This window comes from Brassica rapa, chromosome A10, assembly GCF_000309985.2.
Source record: "Brassica rapa cultivar Chiifu-401-42 chromosome A10, CAAS_Brap_v3.01, whole genome shotgun sequence".
In the NCBI taxonomy this organism is placed as follows: Eukaryota; Viridiplantae; Streptophyta; class Magnoliopsida; order Brassicales; family Brassicaceae; genus Brassica; species Brassica rapa.
Window position 1 is genome coordinate 15885632 of NC_024804.2, and position 8367 is coordinate 15893998.

Below are 8367 nucleotides of genomic sequence, written 5' to 3' on the forward strand. Positions count from 1 at the left end.
TTTTGTAATCCTAGAACGTTCGACATATCCTATATATACACAACTTTTTTATAAAATAGAGAAAAAAATACTGTCATGGATATAAACTGATTCTATCTTTTTGGCATACACATACGATTTTTCGTACCTTTGAATTCAACTCATCTTTTCTAATCTTTTTTCTTTCCGGATAAATATTCTTGTAAATCCTTTGAATTTTTTCGAGAATCTATACATCTCGTTCTCGGGAACATTGGTAAAATTTTCTGTCAATTTAGTTTTTATATTCTCTTAGATTTTAATATTTAGCTAGGTGATTCTCCCGTACTCATGCACGGGTATAAATCTTTATAAAGTTACTATATTATAATTAATTGATATTTACTTTTGGTTTTAAATAATTTTATATATATATATACATATATATATATATATATATATATGTATTAATAATATTATATATATATATATATTTTTTTTTATAATATTAATTATGCATTATATATATTATGTATTATATATATATAAATATTTATAATATTTATTATGTATTATGTATTATATATATAAATATTTATAATATTTATTATGTATTATATATTATATATATAAATATTTATAATAAATATTAATAATATTATATTAGTTTAATTAGACATATGATTTTGATATGTTATATCTAGCTAGTTTGGTTGTTTTTTTGGTCAATTTGTTTATCACTTTGGTATATTAGATTGCATTTATTTCTCTGAATTCAACTATAATGTTTTATTCCAAAATATAGTTAATTTTGATTAAATTCTTATTTGCATCTAGATTGGTTATTTTCTTAGATATTTAAAAATATTTTAGTAAGATTATTTATAACATATTATACATTGGGCTTAGAATAAAATAAAAATAAACTGAAATGTTTGATTCAAAATTACATAAATGAATATAACAATAATATTCTGAAGTCTTATGCATATATATAACTATATTGTAACAATTGGTAAATATTTTATTTTTATTTATTAATATGTTTTGAGTCATACTGTAATTTATATGTATAAAATAAATAAATTTTTATTATAAAATTTATTTTTATTTTTGTAGTTCAATTTTTGATTTTGGATATAAGTTAGATTAGTCTAGTGGCTCATGTTGTGAGTATATTAACTATTGAGTTACATATATTCTTTCAAATTCAAACTCAAGTATAATTATTTTTTTGTTTTAATTAAGTCAAATCAAATTATTTTTATTTTTTGATTAAATTTGAATGTATTTTCATAATATTAATCAAATTATATGTTAATTTTAAAAACAAATATTAGATAATAAAGGGATGATCAATAGGAAACTACATACATAAGTGTAGTTGATAATGTTTTTAAGCTCATGAACGAATATCAATATTTGCAATAATTAAAATATTTTTATAACTTCTAAATAATTGTATGCCTAAAAATAAGAATTCTGATTTTTTTGGGTATTTTGATTATGAGTATATTAAGTTCCACAGACATAAATAAATTACAAAATCAAAAAGAAACTAAATATAAAGAAAACAAATTCAGTAAGGATTTTGTAACTTTTGATCAAAATTATCTTATCATAAAAAAAATATTTTAGGTTTCATTTTTAATATCTCTTAAAATCAGCACTAAAATTATGATTGTTTTTGTGATATTATATAAGTTAAAACAGGTATTTTTTCTGTAATTGTAAGATATTATAATCAGCTAAAGATTATGAAAAAACATTTTAATAATAATTATTATAAACTATTTTTAGTCAGTTACACATATATCGATTTATGTTATTTAATTATTTTATGTAATCATCTAAGAAAATAGATAGATAAAAAAAAATATTTCTATTACTTTGAAAATATATTTATTATATATTGAGAGATATAAAGAAATTATTATTTTTACTTTGAACGTATATTTTTGCTATGTAAAAATATATACAGATATTTTCGTTTTTTTTTTTTTTTTAACTTAAAATTTTTCCTTTTTTATATGTGTTATTTGGAAAATGTTAAAAGGGAACTAAAATGATTAAAAATAGTATTTAAATTCAATCTTTTAAATTTATTAAGGGTATCGCTGTAAATAACCATTTTAAGAATTAACGTGAACGCGACACGTAGGAAACTGACTTCTCAAATAATATTATAGAGATATTTTCATTTAAGAAAATATAGATATAAAGAAAGTATTTTATTATTTCAAAAATATATTTTATGTTATTTAAAAATACTTTTTAGATGTAATATTATTATTTTGTGAATTTTGTTTTATGATATCGTATTATATATACATATATTTTTGTTTTTTTGATACTTTATAAAAAAAAATCCTTTTTATTATATGTATATGCTTTTTGGAAAATTTTAAAAAGGAAACTAAAAACTAGTATTTTAAATGTAATATTTTTAATTCATTAATGGTATCAGTGTAATAAACCATCGTGAGAGTTAACGTAAGAACGAAACATAAGAAACTGACTTCTCAAAAAATATATAGAAACTATATAAAAGAATATTACAGGAATAGAGAATCAGTATTTTTTTTACGAGTAGCTTTGTAGCAGATCAGTGGCCATTATTACTCATATGGTCGACAAAAATATTGATATCTAAAATTTTATTATATATGAAAGTTTTTTACATATATATAAAATTTTAAATTAGTTATGACTAATCAAAATATAAAAGTTAAAATAAGTTGGCGAATCAGGACTTGTCTGCTGAGCTTACCATAATGACCCAACTACCTTTGATTAGAAGTTAATGAATGAATGTTTGGGTTATAAGAAAAAACATTATGGTTCTTAGCAATTTAACTAGGCCCAAACATTTTGAGGTTTCGAAAAAAAAAATTTGATGAAATTTAAACTTTATTGATCTATCAAAAAATGTTATATACATCTCTCAACCTGAGGTTTCGAAATTTTGTATGACAACCAATTTGAGTTCTTTTGGATGAATCAAAAATCTTAGTAAAACAAAAATTTAGTTATATAACCTAAGAATTATTTTCAGGAAGATTTGATTAGTATTCTAAAAATATTTTATAATTTGAAAGTAGCCCATGTTTCTTATAAATTGAATACTGTTATTTTTTTAGATAAAAGATAATAACACTATAATCATTAAGATTTCTAGTTATATTATCTTTGATGAAAATATACTAATGATTGGTTTTTATTTGTTTCTATACTTAATTATTTTTATACTGTTTTGCTTTTTGAAAAAGAAAAACCGAAGAGCCCAAAAAATATTTTTGTTAGGATTGGGCTGAACTTTAGAATATAAACATAATTTTAGATTGGACTCAGATATTTACGAGTTTATATGAATTTGGGCCAAAGTATAATAGATCAGCTTGAATGACATCTGTAGATACGATAAAGTAAGAAATATATTTAGGTCAAATTTTGTAATTCTAGAACGTTCGGATTATCCTATATATACACACACAAAATTATAGAATAGAAAAAAATATCGTCATGAATATAAACTGGTTCTATCTTTTTGGCATGCACATACGATATTTCTCATATCTTTGAATTCGGCTCATCTATACATCTCGTTCTCGGAAACATTGGTAAAATTTTCTTTCAATCTAGTTTTTATATTCTCTTAGATTTTAATATTTAATTATATAAAAATATTATAGAAATAGAGAAGCATTATTTTTATAAATATCACTGCAGCAGATCACTTTCAATTACGTGGTCATGTTTACTCGTATGATCGACAAAAATATTGATATCTAAAATTTTATTATATAAGAAGGGTTTTTACATATATAAAATTTTAAAATTAGTTGTGACTAATCAAAATATAAAAGTTAAAATAAGTTGTGGCAAAAATCGTATTAGTTAACTAAATGTAATAGACTGAAAAGAAAATTAGTGTCTAATAGGATAATGCGTGATCTTATCGAATTGATTTGTGTCAGGTATTTAGTATCCTTAATGTATTGTTCAAACTATACAGGTGTACTACTGTATATGATTAGGTCCATATGGATTATTTGTTCCTCTATTGTTCATATTTTACTGATCGTTTTTGTTAAATCCTCATTAGACGAGCATATTATGACATTTACATATAGTCAATGTGCCAAACTAGAGTATTTTTATATGAATAATTTTGAATTGAGATTTTGATAAAACTTTAGAAAATGTAATTTTCTTGAACCACAAAGTCTTATCATCTTATATGAGTTAAGTTGAAGGATACTGTCCTCGGCTTTTCTTAAAAAAAAATATTTTAATTTCTTATTTAAAATTGATTTATTTTATTCATAAATTAATACACGGTAAAATATTAAACACGATAAAATAATAAATATTTTATATTTTTATTTGGACATGTATACATGAATCGATAAAATAATAGTAAAATATTTTAATAGAAAATCTTATGTGTATATATGTATATAGTTTATATAAGCACAAACAAAAATTATATTATTTATTTATACTCACAATGAAATTCATTTATTTTTAACATTTCAATATATTTTTTTAATATTGGTAATATTATATCCAAAACAACCCATTAATTATATGAAACATATTTTATATACGCCAAATAAAATAATAAAATAATATAAAATTTAGTTTCTAAAAATTAAATTAATAAAATACCATAGTTTCAATATTATTAATTTATTGAATTTTTACTGTAGATTATTTTCTTAATCCATGTATATTTTTGGATTGGTACCAAAAAAATTTCATTCCTTACATATTAGATATGTGTCATGCATTTGGTCAATGATAACAATGAATAATATCAATTTGGTCAATGTTTTTTCTGAATATTAGATATGTTTCACGCATTTATTCAGAAAAACCATTGACCAAAATGTTATTATTCAATCTCACTTCCTAATCTAGATATATTTGTTTCCTTATATATTATAAATTTGGTCAAATTCCTTGCTTATTAGAAGGACAATTAACCAAATTTATAATTTGTAAGGAAACAAATATATCAAGATTAGAAAGTGAGAATGAATAATATCAGTTTGGTCAATGGTCTTTATGAATATTAGATATGTGTCACGCATTTATTCAGAAAGATCATTGACTAAATTCTTATTATTCATTCTCACTTCCTAATCCGGATATATTTGTTTCTTTATATATTATAAATTTGGTCAAATTCCTTGCACATTAGAGAGATCATTGACCAAATTTATAATCGGTAAGGAAACAAATATATCTAGATTAGGAAGTGGGAATAAATAGTATCAATTTGGTCAATGATCTTTTTGAATGTTAGATATGTGTCACGCATTTATTCGGAAAGACCATTGACCAGATTGTTATTATTCATTCTTAATTCCTAATCTAGATATATTTATTTCCTTATGTATTATAAAGTTGGTCAAATTCCTTGCATATTAGAAAGATCATTGACCAAATTTATAATTTATAAGGAAACAAATATATCTAGATTAGGAAGTGATAATGAATAATATCAATTTGGTCAATGGTCTTTCTGAATATTAGATATGTGTCATGCATTTATTCAGTAAGACCATTGACCAATTTGGTATTATTCATTCTCACTTCCTAATCTATATATATTTGTTTCCTTATCCTTTATATACTAAAGCACAAGTCACTTGGCCAATAAAAATTTGACACATGGCATTTGTTATATAATTTTTTTTGAAAAAATAAAAGCAAAATAAAAATTGAAAAACGTAAAAACAGTTCAGCTTATTAATTTTCTTTATTTATTTTTGATATAAATTAAAATCCCCTAAAATTTCTCACAGTAACCATGATCTCCTCACGATCTTTGAACAGTTAAATTTTTCCGATAGAAAATTTGACTCAACAATTCTATAAATTCATCTCTGCATGCATTTTCCTAAATTATTTGCAGTGGCTCCAATTAATCTCTCTTTTTTTCTCAAAGTGATGAAAATTCAGTTTTTAACTTCTGAAGATCGTACATGTCATTCTTCTGTAGTCTTATTTACTAGACATCTTCGCAACAATAGCCTTTAAGGATTTTTTCACCGAAGAAGAGAAAAGAAAGCACACATTTTCTATGGTAAAGCTTCCTGCAAAGTTTTTTTTTTGTTGGTAAACGCTTCCTGCGTTGATAGAAGAAAGTTAAAATTCTGGTTAGTGAAACTAAACACGTCTGGATTTTTTATGACTCAAATCGTAATTTGCTTCATGTTTTTTATGAACTTTTTTCCACTAACGTATTATAATTTTGTTTTATTCTTTTGTTCTTCTAGATATTAGCAAAATTTATGTACTTTCTGCAGTAAAAGGTATACCTAATAAATTAGGTCAATTCTGTTTTTAAAATGGACTAAATTAATTTTCATTTTTCGAACATAAGATTATTTGTTGTCGTGGTGGTAATTCAAGAAAAGAAAAATAATAAGCTCACGTTAAAAACACACACTTATTAAAAACCTCAGATCAGCTTGAGAAGCATCACAAGAGAAAAAGAGAAAATATGGTGATAACAAGAAGGTAAAAATGAGGCTTAAGAGACTCATGTCTACTTCTAGACGATTAAAAACTAACATCAGGTTGGTATTTCTTATTTTTGCATGCTTATATTATTTTTGGATTAACGTAAGCTTTTGTAGATTTTTTTCAGAAACAAAAGCTTTAGAATCATTGAAATATTTAAGTCAAAAAGTACAGCACTGAAAGTGAAAAAAATAAATATACAGAGAAGATTTAAAACAGGTACGGATTATCTACAAGTAAAGTTGATATTTTAATGTTTTCTCTTAATTTTCCTATAATGATTTTGAAACATTTATAAAAATAATAATGCTTCTCTAAAACATATAAGAGAATATTTAAAACACGCGAATTTCAAAATAAAATTTATTTTCACAGTAAATTATATATATTCTATATAATTAAAATATGTATAAAATAATAATGTCCGTGCATAGCACGGAATTTATACTAGTATATTATAAATTTGGTCAAATTCCTTGCATATTAGAAAGACCATTGACCAAATTTATAGTTTGTAAGGAAACAAATATATCTAGATTAGGAAGTGAGAATGAATAATATCAATTTGGTCAATTGTCTTTATGAATGTTAGATATGTATCACGCATTTATTCAGAAAGACCATTGACTGAATTGTTATTATTCATTCTCACTTCCTAATCCAGATATATGTGTTTCCTTATATATTATAAATTTGGTCAAATTCCTTGCATATTAGAAAGATCATTGACCAAATTTATAATTTATAAGGAAACAAATATACCTAGATTAAGGAATGAGAACGGATAGTATCAATTTGGTCAATGGTCTTTTTAAATATTAAATATGTGTCACGCATTTATTCGGAAATACCATTGACCAGATTGTTATTATTCATTCTCAATTCCTAATCTAGATATATTTATTTCCTTATGTATTATAAATTTGGTCAAATTCTTTGCATATTAGAAAGATCATTGACCAAATTTATAATTTGTAAGGAAACAAATATATCTACATTAGGAAGAAAATGAATAATATTAATTTGGTCATTGGTGTTTCTGAATAAATGCATGACACATATCTAATATGTAAGGAATGAAAATCTTTGGTACCAATCCGAAAATATACATAGATTAGGAAAATAATCTACAGTAAAATTCAACAAATTAATAATATTAAACTATAGTATTTTATTAATTTAAAAAATTTTCTTTTCAAATTTTACAGTATAAATATTAATAAAAATTTTAAAAATCAATTTTATACTCCCTCTGTTTTTTAAAGATGGATGTTCTAGGAAAATATTTTGTTTCTAAAAGATGTATTTTTCATGTTTTCAAAGCATATTTTGTCAATTAATAATGAAAAATTGTGTGTTTCAAAAATATTAATTACATTTCTTTTAATCCTATTGGTTTAAAAATATAGGAAATATAAAGTTACAAAAAACTATGCATTGATAACTAAGTTTTAATATGGTTTCTTAATAAGTGTGAAAATCCTAGAACATTCATCTTTAAAAAACAGAGGGAGTAGTATTTTATTATATTATTTGGCGGGTACAGTTGGAGCCAACTAAGTGTTGTTAGTATCAATTATTTATAGGAAACTAATCCTATTTCATTGATTAGGAAAATAAATTCTTATTTTTTTCTATTCAACAATTTATTTGTTTTATGTGATTTAATTATTAACTATAAATATGTATAAAAGAGATAAATTAGTATAGCTGGAATAATTTTATTACAAAAACTTTGTTTTCTGTAATTTTGGTTTCTGGTCATTATAATAAATAGAAAGAAATATTTTTTTTCAATTTTTTTTGGTTGACTGATAACACTCTATATATTAGAATATTTTATTCTATATACAGATATATGCAAATAAATTTATA